Source organism: Arvicola amphibius, chromosome X (genome assembly GCF_903992535.2).
Source record: "Arvicola amphibius chromosome X, mArvAmp1.2, whole genome shotgun sequence".
Classification (NCBI taxonomy): domain Eukaryota; kingdom Metazoa; phylum Chordata; class Mammalia; order Rodentia; family Cricetidae; genus Arvicola; species Arvicola amphibius.
The window spans coordinates 7,858,322-7,877,952 of record NC_052065.1 but is presented as its reverse complement, the minus strand read 5'-3'; the positions used below and the strand labels follow the sequence as shown (position 1 = coordinate 7,877,952).

At 41.5% G+C, this 19,631-nt stretch overlaps 1 protein-coding gene across 2 annotated transcripts in view; it reads left to right on the top strand.

Annotated features, from left to right (window-relative positions):
* Positions 1 to 19,631, top strand: part of Nhs (NHS actin remodeling regulator) — a 330,223-nt gene that overhangs the window by 8,464 nt on the left and 302,128 nt on the right. The gene's annotated exons all lie outside the window — the stretch shown is intronic.

Below are 19,631 nucleotides of genomic sequence, written 5' to 3'. Positions count from 1 at the left end.
CAGAGCTCACTGGCAGGCAGTCCCGCAACATCCTTCTAAGTTGACATCTATTAATCAACATTCCTTGGATGCCATTCGGTGCAGAAGCCACAAATGTACCCCCCCCCCACCTCCCCCATCCTAACCACATTTCTCCACCTTGCCCACAAGATCTATCATCATGAGCAGCTGTCAACATGGTTTTGCGGAAATCAAGATATCACATGTTTGTAGCACTCCTTTGATCTCCTGGCCTAATAGCCTATTCAAAGGAAAATAAGGTTATATGGCTCAAACTGGAGCTATTGATAGCAATTAGATGAGCCATTTTCATCTTCCTTGCATATAATAGGAAAAGCTTATTTTTGAGAAACCAGCATTGTCGTTTTGGCTGTGGAATAACAGTATTGTAGCACTGCAAGGGGACTCTTTGAAACTTACAGCCTATTTCTCGTGCTCAAGAGTGCCTTGTTTGTGACAAGCAGAGAATTAGAGTTTGTCTCTTTCTTTACTTCTTTAGGGTACTCAATGATGACCTTATGTCCATATTCTTTGTTCTATAAGAAAATATTGAGAATTTAGGACTTTTGGAGCTTCCTTAAGCTTGGTTTGTGGAAGGTTGGGTACTACTGGTGAGCCAGGAAAGTGGTGAACATTTGTGGTGAGGAGTAGTATGGATCTGAATTGGACCTGTGTGAGTTTTGGTACCATCTTCACCCTTTCAACATTGTAGTACTTTTGGCAGCATGTTGCGTATCTTCTTTTCTTCATCTGCTTTGGAGTGGAAATAACACCATTGACTGCATCATGTTATTGAGAGAAGTTAAAGTGGTTATTGAGAACTGTGCCTGGCGCATCAACTCTTATATTGACACTATACTGCATCAGATAGAGTAGAAGTATTATTGCTCCTTCCAAGTAGGTGAAGCCTCTGCCTGAATCTGTGGAATACAAGGTCAGAAGAAGGATGTAGCTAGCTGATCAGGAAATTCTGTTCTCAATATGACCAGACATTAAGGTTACTTTTTTTGTTGTTACTTCTATAAGCATACAAAGGTGATTATCTTATCATTCAGATTTATTCATTTATTTATATATCAGACACTTTTGTAGACACTCTGTTTGATAAGCAAACATAAGCAACTATAAGCCCGTGTTCCAAAGGAGAGAGATAAACCCCATACAACAGTATATATGAGGGAATTCCAACAGCCTTTTAGGGAGGGCATTCATACTGTGTGAGGCTAGGATGGTCCTGTTCAGTTAGGGTATTCTAGTGGGCCTCACTGAAGAAGCTGCATCTGAGCAATATCGGAAGGAGGTAAAGTTGTTAATTGTGTGCATGGATGGAGGAAGATTCTGTTTATAGAGGAAAACCATGGCTTGTACAGAGGCCATGAGGTAAACACAAGTCATGCGTAATTCAGCGATGACAAGGAGGCACCAAGGTCATAATGGTGGGTATAGACGAGATGAGGAAGGGCGTGAGGGGGGAAGGCCAGCTGACGGGACAGAGATAGACTGCAAGAGGTCCGCGTAGGCCATTGCCTTGGCAGATAGAGTTGTGCTCCGAGTAGAGTGGCAATCCTTCAAGATGGGAGGAATGTGACTAACTTAGAGCTGAAAAGAGTCACGTGGGTTATTGTTTGGGGAGACCTGTCAGAGACGGGGAGTAGAAGGCAGGGGCAGCAACTGGTGGCTGATGGCAGTAAGAGTAGAGAGTGCTTTGGTAGAAGCACTGGAAAGTGATTGGATACACCATAGAGCTGTTGACACTTTGGTTTCATGGGTAGGACTGGGCCAATTGAACCCATACAGGTGGGCAAAAACTAGAAAGGAAAAGAAGGACCCTCTTCCCTCGTCCTCTACTAGACTGACTCTCAAGGAACCCACGCTGTAGTCTCTTGTGATCTTTCAAGGAGAGCAGATTCTCACATGGAGGTCCCAATGTGATCATGAAACCAGTGCTCTAAGGTAGTGTGTACTTCTCTGAGAGTTTTGTTGGATAATATTAGTTTTTGTCTTGGGGGAAAAATGAAGTTGTTTTAATTAATACCCCCTTTAAATGATGTTTCTCATTTAAATAGAATTACATTACTTTTACCCTTCCTTTCCTCCCTTCAAGTCCTCCCAGCTACATGCTCTTAAACCCTTCCCGTGCCTTCTACTAGATAGTTGATAGCCTCTTTTTCTTTGATTATTATTGTTATATACATATGTATGTATAGTTTGTATACAGATATACTTGTAATGTATAGATATAGCATATATATTTTATATATATCTACACATATATGTGTGTGTAGATATATAATATATATATAGTATATATATTATATATATCCTCCTGAGTCTGTTTTTGTTGTTTGGATGTATATGGTTTCAAGACTGAGAACTCTGTATTGGGCAACCAATATCAGAGCTCATTCCTGGGGGTGCTAATTCTTCTTCTCCCAGCAGTCAGTAGCTTCCTGTAGTTATTTGTCTAGGATGAGACCTCTTGAAATCTCCCCACGCTTGGTATATGTTATAACAGTAAAATATACTGAACTTGAATGTGTAGTGATGAGTTTTAACAGCCATTAGTAAATCTACTTCTGTAATTCATATTACCATAAGACAGAGACCATTCTCCTCACTCCAGATTGTCAATATTTCTTTGAAAATACTACAGTTGTGATAGAAAAACAGGGTTTGAAGTTGGGTGGCCTAGCATATACTTCTAACTGGGGCTGACATGTAAATATGACCACAGAAGAAATGACTCCTAGAATCTTTGCAATCTCAAGAAGTTTTGGACTTCCAAGATAAACAGCAGCAGGAGTCTTTCCTTGCTTTTGGTCTGAGGCTTTTTATGATATCTTGCTGCTAGGTTTTATGGAGAAATAGGGCTTGCTTAGACAAGGGTAAGAATCTGGCTTCGGACGCCCGAGGAAATAACTTAGAACCAAGATCTTTTTAAAGCTAAAAACATTTCAGAAGACATTAAAAAGACCTCTTGCCTTTGAAGCAGTTTTCCAAGCTGCAAAAAATACCGATTTGTAACTGCACTTTAAGCTTATTCCAATGCTCAAAATTCTTATGGAGGGTGAAAAAAAGATGTTTAGGATCTGATTTCTGATGACTCTGTCTAAGCACATCTGGATCTGTGAAACAAAACCCTAATTCTAGAGTTCAGCTACTCTTTTTTGTTGTTCGTACCAGACATCTAAGAGCGAAGAGCTAGCAACTATGAGAGTAGATGACAGCCACTGAGACATACTGCTCATAAGAATACAGTATCAATATTTACGTTTCTTTCCAGCCTGCATGTGAACTCCATTCCTCAAGCCTGTATTTATATTTTAGTAAGGGAACTAAAGCTGTATTTCCCCTTTTAATTTGGCACCAGAATTCTGCCACTTCAGCCTGCCCCTTTTGCAAGATGGCACGTGTTTATTGAGTATTTGGGTCTAGAGCGTAATTGAGACGGGGAAGTACAGCGGGAATAAATAGAAATCCTCTGAGAAGAAGTCAAAGGAATACCTGTTTTACAAACATGAGAAAATAGGTCTTGAAGTTCTAACAATGTGTTTGGATGTTGAGGGGAGAGGGTGGCAAACTCAGAAGGGACGTGGGGAAATAAGAACTTGGAGTGTTTTCAAAGAGTACCATTTGAGTTAAATACCTTCAGTGTTAAAGCAGAAAATGCTGGAGCCCTGTCAGGTATCAGATGTCACCTAGTGCTCATCTGGCAAAACTTTAGCTTTTGATAATTAAAACTAACCCAACTGCATGAAGAAAAATACATTGCCTAAGTTTGCCCCTTGTGTGGCTTCGATTTAACCCTTTGTTTTATGTTCTATAAAAAGTAAATCTTTAGCTGCTTGTACAGTAGCAGGTAATAAAGAGAAATAGGATTCACTTACAAACACATTTCAGGAGAAACAATGAGAGAAGCAGATTCTTTAGATTACTGGCTTATAAATGTAAGGTTGAAGCCATTTTGGGTTTTCATAATTAATTAGATAAGGCAGTGATTTTAATAGATGTTTAAGATGAATGAAAACATTAAAAACAAAGCAAAAATCTATACAAAGTACCTTTATTTTTTTTCTCAATTTGGGCTTTTTTTCTTCCCAAGTCCTCGCTCCCTGTGTGTATGTGTGTGTGTGTCCTGATTAGCCAGTGAATCAAGCCTTTCAACCTGTGAAGCTTAGGTTCAGGATTGGTTGATTCTCAGGAACTGGGCAGTTGGCATGTTGCTCTAGCCAAGCATTCAGGTTTGAGGCCCAGCACAATTGCCTGTAGCTCCAGAGGATTCGGCACCTTCTTTTGACTTATATGGACTCTTGCATGCCATGATGTTCATAAACACATCCAGGCGCGCACGCACGCACACGCACACGCACATGCACACACACACACACACACAATTACATATATAAATGTTCCCCTAGGTACTGGGAGTTTTATCAAGATTACTAGGTTGCATTTCTATCCTGGGTTGTCTTTGATTCTTGTGGTACTACCACTTACAAGCTGTGCGATCTTGCACTTAGTCTGCATGCTTCAAGCTCCTAATTGGTGAAAGGGGAACAGTAGTGATATTGATCTCACTGAGTTGTGAAAATTTAGTGAGTTGACCCAATGGTAGTGCTAGCAGCTGTGATATACACATACTATACATAGAAAGGGTTAGTGTGTTTATGCTACTGGTGGCATGATTTTTATGGCTTTATTATTATTATCATCATCAAGGGACTTGGGAAAAGGAAGTAGGCATAAAAAATGATAAAACCCAGCTCCTGTGTCTGCTCAACTAGTGTACATTTTCCAGTTCTGGTCTTCTGAATATTTGGGGAAAACGGGGACAACAAATGTTATTCCATTTTTTGGCTTGGCTAGTATAACTCACGTCTCACAAGAACAATTCATCTGGCTACTAGTATGCAATCATTCTCAGGGTGTGTGATTCTTCTGATGGCCACAAGGAGGTCTGCTGTGGATGTGTAGCATCATGGATACAGGACGGGGTGCAGATATCCAATCTTTCTCTCTGAATCTTCTCCCATAACGTCCTGTCCTTTGTTCTTTGTAATTCAAATTCAGGCATGAGAGATTGTAGAGAGGGGAGAGTATAGATCTGGCATGTTAGGGAAAGGCTAGGTGTTCATTTTTTTTTATTTTCTTCTTGGGTAAACAATAGGTGTGGTCATGTAACAGATGCAATAAAAGGTTAGGAAACCACCGCTTTCACCTCCAGAAGGATCACATAAAAGCCCATAAGCAATATCTTGACTTCCAATATTGCTTTGTCCTGTTATGGAATCATGCATGTGCTATTTTCACATCTGGATTTCCCGCCATGGATATATTTGACAGTCCATTTATATTGTTGCATCTAGTTGTAGCTCATTTATTACCTTCACTATATTCTGTTATGGGACTATTGCACAGTTTATTTGCCCATTCACAGGAGACTCAGCAGAGAACGCTGAGGCCTTCAGATATGCTCGATCTACCACTCAGAAGAACCATGGTCTCTGAATCACTGAGTGAAGCTGTCTGCCGTGATTAGATTTCGGGTATGAGAGAAGTAAACTTTCATTGCAGGATTTAAGAGGCGTTTGTCACAATAGTTGACTGTCTCTGACCAACATCAAGATACCATGCGTCAGTTTTCCTGAAAAGGCACAGATGGCCAAATTGCAGCAATGTATTTAGTGTTTTTCCTCCTTGAATAAAAGAAGCACGAAACTGTCGGGCATTTTTTTCTGACAGACATAAAGAGAACTTCCATTTGACAAGAAGCTATGTGACAGCTTTCCTGACAAGGCAATGGAAAGAAAGAGCTGTTAGCAGAGTTCCTGTTTCTAGAGAAATCTTGCTAGAGAACTCCTTTGGTTGCAAACAAAACCAAGAAACTTTCATCCTATCTCCCCCATCTCTCCTTCTCTTTCTTCTTTCCTCTCCCTCCTTCCCTCGCCCTATATAAACAATGAACACACCTACAAAAATGTACAGAAATCCTGAGTGTAGGGTTCAGTGAGATTTTTTCAAATTGAACATACCTCTGAAACGATCATCTAGAGGAAGAAAGGGCACATTTGAAACACTCTAGAAATCTTGCCAGTTTTCCCTTCCAGTCTTGGATAGCCATTATCCTGACTTGCAGTAGAAATCACTGCTTTGACCTGTTGTGGAATCATGTAGTATGCTATTTTCACATCTGGATTTTCCCTCATGACTATATTTGATTATCCACTTATATTGTTGCCTGTAGTTTTAGTCTATTGGTTATCTTCACTATATTCCTATATGTGAATATTATAGGATTACTTGCTTATCCTACCTTTTGGATATTTTTTTCTCTTGGGCTATTTGGAATAAGGATGCTCTGAACATATTAATTCTCATCTTTTGATGAATGTACATGCACGTTTTTTGTTGGGTTTAAAAGCTTCTTGACATGAGTTTTATAAAACTTTCTCCCTGTCTCAGATAGATATTTCAAGGCTGTGACAGTGACTATTCTTGCTGTCTCTCCACTTTTTGATCTAGGTCAAGCAAAAGCATGTGGTTTTCTGTAATTTAAAAGACTATCACTGATATTTAATGGCAAAATGGGGGAAACCCGATTGAGTTGGAAGGCCTTTCCAGCCCTTTGGTTCACCAATAGGGACTTTTTGCACACGGCCCATAATCGCACTTCGACACTGGAGACTTTATAACATCATTCAGCTCTTTTGTGAGGAGAATCTTCTGGATTTTCAGATTGCTTTGCTTCCTTAGGGGAGGGAGTGGAGGAAGCAGATTGATGAGCTCTGTGATCACAGGGCTAGATTTGGATCAGCAACTACCTCCCCTAAAGCTGGGCAGCACCAAGAGAGTCAGATTTGAGGTGTAAGTCCAGGAGAGTAGTACATCTCTCAGAGGACAAGAGGCCAAGGGGGGGTGGTGGTGGTGGAATGTGCTTGTATCCACCAACAGAGAGTTTATTCCTCTGGCTCTGCCTTCAGGACCTTGAGTATCTTCTCCAAAGGTGGGCAGTTCCAGTTTAGATGTGGCTTTGTGGGTTGGGGAACAAAAATTCTGAAAACTCTCCACAGGACTCCCTTTTCCAAACAGGGCCCCGAGGTCAGACACCTGTACTGAGGTCTGGGCTCACAGACTGATTTGCATTCTCAATTCCGCACCCTTGGTCCCAGAGGCTCCCTCCCTGTTTGCTTTAACATGACCTGGCTTAGAACAGTGAAGTGCGAGCGTTTTAGTGTCGTACTTTCCCCCTTCAGGCATATCAGCAACATCTGAAACATCTTTGGGGGCAAAGCACACTCAAGGCTGCCTTGTGTTTGGATTGAATGTTTAGTTCACTTCCGGTGTGAGAAGTGTGAGGCCTTCACAGTTGAACCTGAAAATAATGGTTGTGAGAAGCCCCCCAGGGGACCTTGTTGCTGAGTGACACATAGCTAGTCTTTTGCAAGTGGACTTTTGTGATAAACTTGAACATAGAGTTGGATTTTACTGAGTGCTTCATTCCTTTGCCCGACTAAGGATAAGTGAGCTGATTTTTCCATGAGGGAACTGATTTGGACCATTAACCCAAAGTTTCTTCCACTACAGAGGTGACTATGGAATTGCCTTTTGCCTTTTGAAAACTACGAGAGCCCTAGTGGGACAACCTTATGATACGGGAAGCACTAACAAACACAAGCAAACAAACCTCAAACCTTCGATCAAACAAAAGAACAATATCCAGGTTTGACTTTGCATGCTAAGAAGGGCCGATGCTAAAATTTCTCTTAAAAAAAAAGAAGACCCTTGACTCACATGCAAGTGTGTGTACAAGACTGTGTGATAGATTAAAACACAGCTGGAGAAATTTCCCTAAAATTCCTAATTGTTTTATTCACCAGTTGCTTAAAGTAAGTAATTTCCTGTAGCAGGAATCTCTCCCCCCTCCTCCATCTATCTATCTCAGGGTCTTTGCTGTCTAAACCCAAAAGATTTACCTCATGGATACCCAGATTTATTTTGAAGCTCTGTGTTCATCTTTCCACATTCCTCAGTTTTGTTTGAAGGTTGGTATAAATGAACTGTGGGAGACCTCAATTCAGAAGCAAATCAATCCAAATGACAACAAATTACTCTTTGAGAAAAACTTTCAGCTAGCCAAGATAAAAAAAAATTACATTGGTGAGGTTTATCGTGGAAATGAGTATGGAGTTCCCATAGAGTAATTCATACACTACTCAGTAGCTTAACACAACTAGCATTTATTTAGCCTATAAGTCTCTGAATTTTAAGATTGGGCTTACTCAGATTGGCTCACTCATGTCTCTAAGTAGTTGCTCATGACTGGCAAGTTACCCTGACACTGGCCTGTCTGAAGTGGTCTTACATGTAAGCAGTGTTTGGGTATTGATTGGAACAGTGGTTCTCAGCCTTCCTAATGCTGTGGCCCTTTAATACAGTTCTTTATGTTGTGGTGACCCCCAGCCATAAAATTAGTTTTGTTGCTACTTCATGACATATAATGTTATTAATCATTATGTAAATATCTGATATACAGGATATTTGATATGCGATCCTTGTGAAAGGATCATTTGATCCCCTCCCCTGAAAGAGGTCATGAACCACAGGTTGAGAACCTCTGGCTTAGGTAAATGGATTACAGGATCTAGAGTCTCTCTCCACCGCAGTATTCCAATAGAACATGGAATCGTGTAAGGCCTTGAGACTCAAGCTTGGCACTACTTGTAGAAATCACATGACCAATTCACAGTTAGTGAATGAAAATTACATTGCTTCTAGATTAGAAAATATCAGGATAAAGAAGAAAGAGATGTCATTTTGTTATCTACGAAAACATTAACTTATTGATGTAGACTTTCCCCCTTAATTTTGGTATAGGAAAGAATATATATTTTAAACTGCTTCTTAATTCCAGAAACATCTTTATGAGGGTGAGATGATCATAGTGATTTTTTTAGACACTACGAGGGCTCTTGCCTCCTTGAGTTTTCAAGTTGTTTGTGTTTGAGATAGATGATACTTACTGTTTGTGGTGAAGGTCACTGCACTGTAGGGACATTTCAGGAGAGGGGAGAGAATAATCACGGGTCTGGACATGAGCAAAGTACAGAATATACACGTGTGCCTATGTTGCACTAAAACCTATTATTTTGTATTCTAATTAAAAAGAGAACATTCTTGTAATGCCTTCCATAGTTGTCCCATCAACAGCTCTTTCCTGGCAAAAGTTCCTCCAGTTGTAAGTCACCCAGATACAGTTTACTACCTCTAAGGGATACATTTATCCCCAACATTTCCATAAACACTTGTCTAGCTACCGAAGATATCAATATCTAAAATAGGCACCAGTCTTTACGTAGGTCATGGTCTGGAAGGGAAGGAAGAAGTTATAAGATTACTACAGTAGGAATGGTTACTGGAATTGAACATTTTCCAATGATGATTGCTTTCTTTGAAATAAGGAGGTATGGGCATGATTACCAAAATGGCTCAGAAAAAAATGTTAGACAAAATCCATACTCTTTTAGGACAAAAACACATAACAAACCTGATAACTGACATCAATAAGAAAGTTCCGGATGACATTCTATTTCATAAAGAATGAATCCTTTCCCTTTAAGATGAAAAACAAGATAGACTGCTCATTCTTATCACTTCTATTCAGTGCTGTGCTAGAGAGTTTAGCTAGAGCAATTAGGCAACAAAAAGAAATAATGACATCTAGATTGGAATCATAGAAGTAAATGTATTTTTATTCACAGATGACATTTTTTTTATATTGACAATCCAAAGGAAGCCACAATAAAATTATTAAGCTAACAAATGATTTAGTTGAGCTTTTAGGAAACAAAATCAGTTTAAAGAGCACAAATTATAATGCACATGAACAATCAGGCAAAGAAATTAAGGCAGCAATTTTACTCATAGTAGCTTCAAAAAGCATAAGACCAATAAATTTAACAAAAGAAGGCTGGAGAGATGGCTCAGGAGTTAAGAGCGCTGCCTGCTCTTCCAAAGGTCCTGAGTTCAATTCCCAGCAACCACATGGTGGCTCACAACCATCTGTAATGAGGTCTGGTGCCCTCTTCAGGCCTTCAGGCATACACACAGACAGAATATTGTATACATAATAAATAAATACTTAAAAAATAAATATAAAATATATACAAAAATATATAGATAACTGGAAAAAAATCCCTGTGTCCAGGTTGGAAGACTTATATTAGTAATGGGTAGTACTCCATAAACAAATACACAGGGTTAATACAATCCATAACTATATCTTGCATCAATTGACAATATTTCAATTTAAGACAGTTATAAAAGTTGCAGGCTAGCCTGAGCTGTAGTGTGAGACCTTAACTGAAAAACAAACAAATAAACAACACCTTTAATCCCAGTATTTAGGAGGCAGAGGAAGATGGATCTCTGTGAGTTCAAGGCCAGCCTTGTCTACCTAGGGAGTTCAAGTCCAGCTAGGGCTACACACAGTGAGACTGTCTCAAAACAAAAACAAAAACAAGAACAAACTCAAACTGCCACCCCCAAAAACAAAAAGTCCAAACAAACAAAAATTAAAACTCTTTTTAGTAAATATAGAGACAAATCCGTGTGATCTTATGTTAGGTAATATTTTCTTGGGCATGACACTGAAAGCAGAGTCAACCAAAGGAAAATTAAATAGAACTGTATCAAAATTTATTTCATTGTCTTTCAAAGGAAAGACATTTAAAAAGTGGGGAGAGGAAGGTGGCTCAAGGATTCAGACCACCTGCTGTTCTTTCCCAGGACTACAGTTAAGCTCCCAGCACTCAGTTTAGTGCCTGATGGCCACCTATAATGCCAGCTCTAGGGGATCTGATGCCTGCTGGCATCTGCAGGTACCCGTTCACATGTATATGGGGTAAACATGCATATGCATGCATACACATGCACACATAAATGAAGACACAATATTAAGAAAATGAGAAGTGAACCCACGGAGTAAAGGAGCTATTTTCCAGTAACCTATCATAGTTGACACTTTGGAGCTGTTTCCTGGAACTAGTGTGACCGGTTTCCACAGACTAAGTTGCTTAGCAAACTAAAGAGTCCAAAAGTTGCTCTTCTAACAGCTCTGGAGTCTAGATGTCATCCAACAGAAGCCGGCAGAGAGGACGGGAAACAGATCTTTCTAGTACTTTCAGAGGGGATATGGTCCCGCTAATAGGACATTTTGAACTTCTAGCTTCTTTGAACTGGTAGAATCAACTTTTAGCATCAACAGGGCTTTCAAAAATGGGTATACTCTTCTACTTGAATTAAGGGAGATTGAGAGACATGAGACCACTGTTGAAGATTTGGAATTTTCTTTCAAAATAATGGAAGAAAGAGTACATTAATCATGTTAGGTGAGTTGCTGTAACAAACAGTCCCCATCCTCCTTTTTAGTGGCTGAACACAGTAAAAATGTATTTCTTTCATACAATTACCCGATCTAGAGCAGCAGGCCCTTATCACTGTCTTTCCTCCGAATGAGGACTCAAAGTCCCATGTTCTTCTCATTTTTTTTGGTCTGTCATCTTTTAGGTTCGTGCATCTTCTGTGTTCTGCTTCTGGATGGATGGGGAAAGGGAGTTGGAAGATCAAGCTTGGAAGAATGTCATTATACTGGCTGAGAGTTGACTCGCTGGATTTTCAGTCACATTCTATTTATTGGTCAGAACTCACGCACGCAGCCATATTCCCCCTTCGAGGGAGGTTGACACATGCAGTTTGGCTTACATGTCTAGGAGGAAAAGGGGAATAAGTCCCATGAACAACAAGCCAGTCTCTGTTACGAGGGCTGACCAAGCACAAGGAGAATTGCCGACTGCAGGCCTAATTTAAGGGATTATGTGTTTGTGGTCAGTCTGAGAGCAGAACTGGCTTGTTTGCTTCCACTGTTCTTGGTGAGACATTCCCAGTTGGAAGTACTGCAAAGGAGGCACATTCCTGCTGGTGAGTGTAGCCTCGGCTCAGTCAGTAGCTCCTGGGGGATGAGCATAAAGATCAGGGTTAAGTGGAACACATTAGCTTCTTGCCTGCAGAATGATAAACCCAGCCCTCCTGTCCATATTGGCATCCGAAGGGAAGCAAGCGGTGTGTGTGGGCAATAAACTGATATTTCTTATTACTCGGACACGGATTGAATGAAAATATGTAACTGTTCCCCCTTTAAGGTTGTGCTCTAAATAGAACTCTGCCCTGGGGCCCTTCTTGATGTTTCGTTCCTTTGCTTACTCTCTCCAAGCATCCTTCACTCTTGGCCACATCTGTTCTTTTGTGGCCGGGAGGTGGGGGGCAACAAGTTCTGTTTAGGAACCAGATAGACTGGTACATCACTCAGAAAGAAACCTCTCTCCCCTCGCCCACTTACCTTTTCTTGAGTTCTCAGGGCCGCCTTGACAGGTGTGGCTATTTTGTGACATTTCTGTGCTGGTTGTGCCTGCCCTTCCAGACAACAGCTGCTTGTCTTTCTGACAGTCTGTTTGTTTGTGTCTGACTGCTAATGTCATAGGAAAACTCACCTCGCTAGCTTGCTCTGATTTTTCGAGGCACTTGTCTCTTGCTATACTGCTGGGTATTTAAGGAGCTTTGTTTACAGAGAGTGTGTGCCGAAGAGTGCAGCTGCTTCCTTTGTATCATAATTCCCTGTGGGCATGCGGGAAGGCTCTCGCCCAGACCTCACGGGACAGGCTGCAAGGGGGACAGAAAAATATAAATAAGGAAGAAAGGAGCACTGGCACCAGGGAGAATGAGTTCTGTCGAGAGTGAGCCTTCAGCACAGACAGCCAGCAGTCCAAGTAACAACCCACCACGTCAGGAAAGGTGGATCAGATCCAATGGTGTCAGTAGCCAAGAATCTAAGGCATTATCTTTGTGTCTAGAAGTGGTTTTCACTGGGTAATTGTGTTTGCCTCATCTTGCTATCCTTCAATCTACTCCTTTCCCTCCAATAGACTGGCTCTTGGAAGGCACAAGTCCTAGTTTATATTCTTCTGTGGGCTCCTATTACTCTTCTGATGACATCTAAACAAACTGGTTTTCAAGACCTAGGAGCCTGGTCCTAGCCTCTCTGGGACATTCTACCTAGACTCCCTGTACTGGCCGCTGTTCTAAGATTGCTCTGGTTCTGCTCCTATGCCAATCTTGCTAATTCTTACTCCAACTTCATCCAGTTCTGTTCTTGATTCCCTCTTTCCCTGATGTCCTTGATTGACTCATTGTGATGCCACTTGTCCACAGCTTGCTTTCTCTCTTTCTCCTTCTCCCTCCCTATAGCCATTTCCTCGCAGTGCTATAACTACCTATTCATTTTTGTGTTTCTCCATTAAGGGGGAGCAGGGGTCATGTCTTAACCCCTGTTGGGTGCCCAATTGTGGGGTCAGGGTAGGATTATTTCTATAATAAAGAACCACTAACACTTCAGTTGATCAATGCCATGAACGTTTTCTTTCTTTCCCACGTGAGAATGCAGTGTAGTGTCCAGTGGATAATCTTTCACATAGTTATTTTAAAATGTAGATCCTTTGCATTATCTACTTTCCTCATCCACCAGACGTGTTTTCTATTTCCAGGGCTTCAGCTGAAAGGCACGTTGAGTAGGGGAGAAAGAAGACTCATACAGGCTAGTTTTGGATTAGCCTAGAGGTTGAGTAGTTAGTTTCCATCTGTAATCCATTGGCCTAAATGCAATCGTTTGACAACATATAATTACAGGGGATGCTGGGAAATCTCATTCAGCAGCAAGCAGGCTTGGTGGGAAAATAGCTAATTTCTTTACACTAATGCTTACCTGGCATAAGGTAGGACTGAGTAAATATTGATTAAATGAGTGACCATTGCATTTTAGGCTCCATCTTGATTCTAAGATAAATCAGTTTAATCACCACAAAGGCTATGTGATTACAGATCGTAGAGAAAAAGCTCAGTGGACTCCAGGAACCTGGGGACCATGTAAATATTACAGAGAGCAGTCGAAGGAAGAGCAAGGAAGTCCTGTCTTCTGGAACTTTGATAGCCATATGATGAGTGTTGCCTATCAGGCCTCCACGGAAAGAGAGTTACATTAATACATATCTTTCTTTTTTTGTGGGTAGAAAAGAAGATGTAACAGAGAAGAGGAGATAGGAGTTACTGCTTTGATCCTATAGAGTGAGATGGTGACAGCATCTCTTCGCATATGGCTGTCACTTTTACATGCACCTAGCTGCTTGTCACTCTCCTGTCCCAGAGGGGATAGGTGTGTGTAGTGCCCACGACATGGCTGACTCCGTTTCACAGTCAGAACATCCTTGAAGTCATTGTGTTTCCACGTGAACCACCCCTCTCTCGATTCCAAGCCATTCCCTGTAGGTGGTAGAAAACTCATTTCCCACGTAGGGTAGGCAGAAGCAAGAGAGCCGCACAAGCGAGAGCTACCACTGGCAAGCAATTTAGTTTGAAAACACGTCTCCAAGGACTCGAGTTCTGGATGAGCCATGACATAATAACACCTTACCTGTGGGTGGCTCTTTAGAATTTTCAGCAGCACTTTCCCACACCTTATCTCATGTCATTCTCATAAGAAGATGGTGAGGTAAGAAAGCCAGGGCTTATTATGTCAGCTTTACAGATGAGCAAAGCAAGGCTCAAAGCAGCTCCGATGACTTTCCCAAGACCATGTGGCTGATCCTCTCGTCAGGCTCACACCTTGCTCCCTGGAATCAGAAAACTCATTCCTAAAGCACTCCTTCTTAGTTGATGATCAGGAAGACTGGAGACCATGTCTCTTGAGTGACCTTGCCTTTTAGTGCTGGCCGTTTCTCTCCCTATCTAAACAAGTGGGTCTGTAAGAAGTTACTACACAATCCTTCCCAGTGTTTATGTCTCTGCACACTGTGGTTCTGCTTCTTCCCAGTGTCCCTTCTGAGTGTTGTTAGAGAAAACTAAAGACAGCTTGAATGTTCCCTAAGATGTAGTATTCTACATGCCAGCTAATTATAGTGGTGTCTAGGTGGGGTTATACCATAGGACTCTTTTTCATTAAAACCAAGCAAAACAAAAGCCCACAGGGCTAGGATGTCCCAACAGATGTCTCTCTCTGCACTCACTGTTGCTACTGAGCGCTATTGTTGCCTTCTCAAGAATCCTTTGCACCCTGTCCAGACCTTACTCAGATAGAGAGCCCATGCTACCTTACCTCCCTACCTAATTAAAGAACAGCTCTAGTTTCCTTGGTCTCTCGTGTCTGGTTGTGAGCCGCTGAACATTGGCAGGGATGTGATGGGAGGAGGGTACAGCAAGCGCCAAGGAGAGACAGGATGAGTTCGTTACTCTGCAAAATCTAAAACAGGATGTCGAGCATCACACTCTACTGGGGACCAAGAAAGAAGCATTATAGAGGAAAGGTGCCGAATCCTTCCTCCCCATCTCCCTCTCAGCAGCTCAGATAGCTGAGGAAAGCTCTATCTACTGGCATCATCTCCCGTGCTTTGTTTCTGCAGCGGCAGAGTGTGACTGACACCTGGTAGTATCTGTGTTTGTATCTGTCTCAGCAAATCCTTTTCTATGTTAAAAGATTAATATAGTAAATCCAGAGGTATGGGGAGAATGTTCTACTATTTCCTCTTTGGGTGTCAGAGGATTGTTTGGTTCACACTGTTTTTTTCCTTTCCCTCTCTCTCTCTCCTTTTCTTCCTATAAACTGCATTATAATGTCTTTGTCCAATTTCTCACTTTCCCTAATCATTACGAAAAGCTCAGACAATCTGGATAGAATCTCTGTGTGTGTGTTAGTGTTTTAGAGAAGATAACCCAGTTTTTCTTCAACAGAGCTGTTGTGACTTGAGGTTCTTTGAATGAGGTTGGCATGAGGAAACGATACTTGCTGTAAACTTATGGGAAAGGCTCTGAGAAGCATGCTCTTGGTGAAACACATTGCTGTTTCTCTTGGGCAATCTATTTCCCAGTGCTCAGATAAGAATTCAAAGCCACTTCTGTTACTCTTCCTGAGAGCTAAATAGAATAGGAATTCCAGCACTGTGCTGTACGATGACCATTTGCTTTGAGCTGAATATTGAAATATGATCATAACATCTTATGTAAACCAAAGACATTTATGTAGAGGAACTGCAGGTCTTGCACTTAGTGAAATCTATTGAATGCACCTTTGCTGCCTACAAATTTCCATATTTGTCAGGCTCCTCCCAAGGTCTTCCAGGGTAAGTTAGCCAGACTGAGAACAGCTTGGAGGAGTAGGGATGAGAAGATGACTACTATCTGAATCCAATCGTGCTGTCATGTGGCAACAAGACATGTACCACCCATCACGCCAACCTAACCCTGGTTACTAATTCTGCTCGTAATTGAGTAGCATCTACATCTCTATGAAGAAGGATCAGGTGATAAATAAAAATGCAATGCCTAGTTCGACTCTCAGCGCTATGCTTCATTATGTGGTGGGTGCTGGGCCGATGTGGTGGCGGTGATGCGGTGTGTTTGTGTAATGTGTTGTCCCTTGTCTTTGTGTCCCAACCTCGTGCTCTGCGCCTCTTCTACAATGCATATTCATGGAGCTTTCAGAGAACAACTACCCAAGTGTCAAAGGTTATTCAAATTCCTTGCTCCAAGCTGTCCTCACTTGTCCCTTAGTATGAGTCCTTTTCTTTCTCTTAGTGTCTTCGTTGTGAGAGAAGTTTCTTAAGGGAAATCATCAACTCCCCTTATGTTATGCTTATCTGCCTAGCTCCAGCGAGGTAGGCAGTTTAGGCTACCATAATAAAATATCATAGACTGGGTGACTTAAAGACCAGAAAATTATTTCTCACTGTTCTGGAGGCTAGGAAGGTGATTTCCAGTCAGGGATGTTTGTTTGTTTTATAGATGATTGCATTAATTGTCCATCCTCACACGGGAAAGAGAGAGAGAGAGAGAGAGAGAGAGAGAGAGAGAGAGAGAGAGAGAGAGAGAGAGAGAGAGAGAGAGAGAGAATGGTAGTGTGCAGGGCAAGTTTTCTGATACGTCTTCTTGTAAGCACTGTAATCCAATTGGATCAGTGTTCCACCTTCACGACCTCATTGAAACTTAATAATTACTTTTTTGGAGACTCCATCTCTCCCAATGTAGCCACAGCACACAGCGAGGGTTAGGGCATCGCCATTTGAAGTGCGGGGGAAATAGAAACCTTCAATTCCCACAACAGTGGTATCTGTTGCCTACCATCCCATCTCCTGTTTCCCAAGCAGGGAAAGGCAAGCACGGTACCACGTGTGAGTGAAGAGTCATCAAGCAGGTAGGTGAAAAATGAAGTCTCAAAGGGGGAAAACAAACCTCGATGAAAAATCTGTGGTTGATCAAACTGGATCGAACTGTAACCTGGTCCTTTCCTTCTGTTGTTATTGTCATGAAGTCGAGAGGATTATGTGGACCTTCTGGGCGTGTCTATTACAGAGCAGTGCTTGTGTTTGGAAGTAAAGGGAGGAACAGTACAAGAAAGGTGGACTAGGAAAGCACTAATGTGGCTTTTGCTGTGATAACAAACATCCCCACGATCCGGTGGTTTCATACGACAAATGTTCATTTCTCCCCCATACTGCATGTCCACTGGCTGTAAATGGAAGTGCTCCACTGCTCGTGTTTCTTCTGAAATACACATTGCTAGTAGCTCCACTTTGACATAGGAGAAACTGTAAAGCAGAATGCAGTAAATTGCATGCTGGTTCTTAAAGCTCTTACTTGTCACATAGCACTAGAGATGGAACTTTTTTTTTTGCTAGTCTTTCGTGGGTTAAAGCAATTCACATGGCCACACCTGGCTTCAAAGCGGCAGGTGACGTAACCCAAACAACACTGATTATTATTATAATGGGGCGATAATGAGATCTAGGCAAACAGGGACAGGACTTGAGCAAAAGTTGTGGGACCAATAAGCTTTTTTGAATTTAATGCTCTTCAAAATGTGGCTTGTGGAACAGCGGGAACATCCAGCTTGTGCTGTGTAGTTGCATAGTTCTGCTCCTGGGGTAAGTTTCAGAACAAAGCCGCTTTCCACTGAGCTCCTCGGAGTTGCTTTTCAGGTGTCCGCACAGCACAAATAACAATAGCCTCAATGAAACAATTAAAAGCTTTCCAAATGGCTTATCTCAGATCCACCAAGAAATGAAACCCCCTAAACATGCCTCAACATTTTACAAAAGGCTGTGTCTGAGGGTGGTCTCACCGTAATGATAAAGTTTTCTCCCCATCCTTCCTGAAAGTGATACTAGCAAGATGTTAGCAAGAGTATCACTGTCAGGGCTGAACGGCTGAATCTAGTGGGATTACGTCTGAGCTACATAAACATAGATTGAATTAAGCATGGTGAGTTGATGATGGGGCACATAGAAGGAGTCAGGACCTTACGTTGAGATAATAACTACTTCATTATCTACCCAGATAAAGGCCGTGAAGGCTTTTAGCAACATCATGGAAAGGAGACTAGGCTGACCTTCCTGCCAGCAGCTCTTAGCTCCCCTTTTAAAACAGAGTCTGGAACATAAGTGAGTAAAAAAATATGTGCACCTCTTGACATCATTCCTTCCCTGCCCCAGCTTTCCTGGTATGTAGGCTGTTACTTCCAATGCTTTGGGTAAGGCAGCTTTCAGTTAAATGATTTGCAATGGAATTTCCGTGAGACTCAATGTATAGATGTCAGTAGCAGGTCTCCCCTACTTTACACTCTCAGACCTTTCTTCTTCCTAAATGTTGCTTTTGCAGCGAAAGGCAGAAACGCTGCCATTTAGTCAAAGGAAATTCCTGCTCCTTGGGCTGCAGTTGAACTTCCCCCAGGACATGGTGATTTTAGCTAAGTACCACAAAACTGGTATCCCAAAGCCAACGTTTCAAATGAGATTTCGAGGGAATGGTTTTCCCGTGTTCATTATTGTCCTCATTTAAATATGGCAACTCGTTCTTCATGGGTTGACTTGAGCAAAATATTTTCTTTCTACTGCATTAAAAAAATCTTGTCAATAAAATGAGGAGTAGTTATGTGGATTTCTTATATGGCTATCATTTTTATTTGTGAGGAAATGCAGTGGACGCTAGATCATAATGAGGCCTCCCGGCTCCAATAAATTACATTTGCTCTAGGTTGACTAGCCAGGAATGAGGTCATGTACTCTTGATCCAAATCATGAATGTGACAGCCTACATCTCCATAGAATATAGTAGGATCAGTGGCCACCCTACAGCGTTTCATCATCATCTGTGTCGCCTTCAGGGCATGGGTTTTGGCAGAAAATGATGGTAATAATATGAATTATGTTCACTCCTTAGCCTCAAACAGTAAAAGGCCTCAGACTTGGATTTTTTTTTTTAAAGAAAGCGATTTCATCTCACATAGGGGTAATTAACAAGTTCTGTATGAGAAATGAAATCGGAATTATTGAACTTAGAAATATAGCAGAAGGAGGATGGAATATGTTTCTTGAAATCTCTCCAGGTAATATAGAAAACCTGGTGAACATATTCTGTCACATTCCTTCTTCCTGGCACGTAGATTTAAACTCTGCATTTAGATTTGCCTTGAAGGCTCTTTGAAGTGCAGTTTTCTTTCTCTACAGGAGAAATGCGGGCAAGCAATTGTTTGGGAG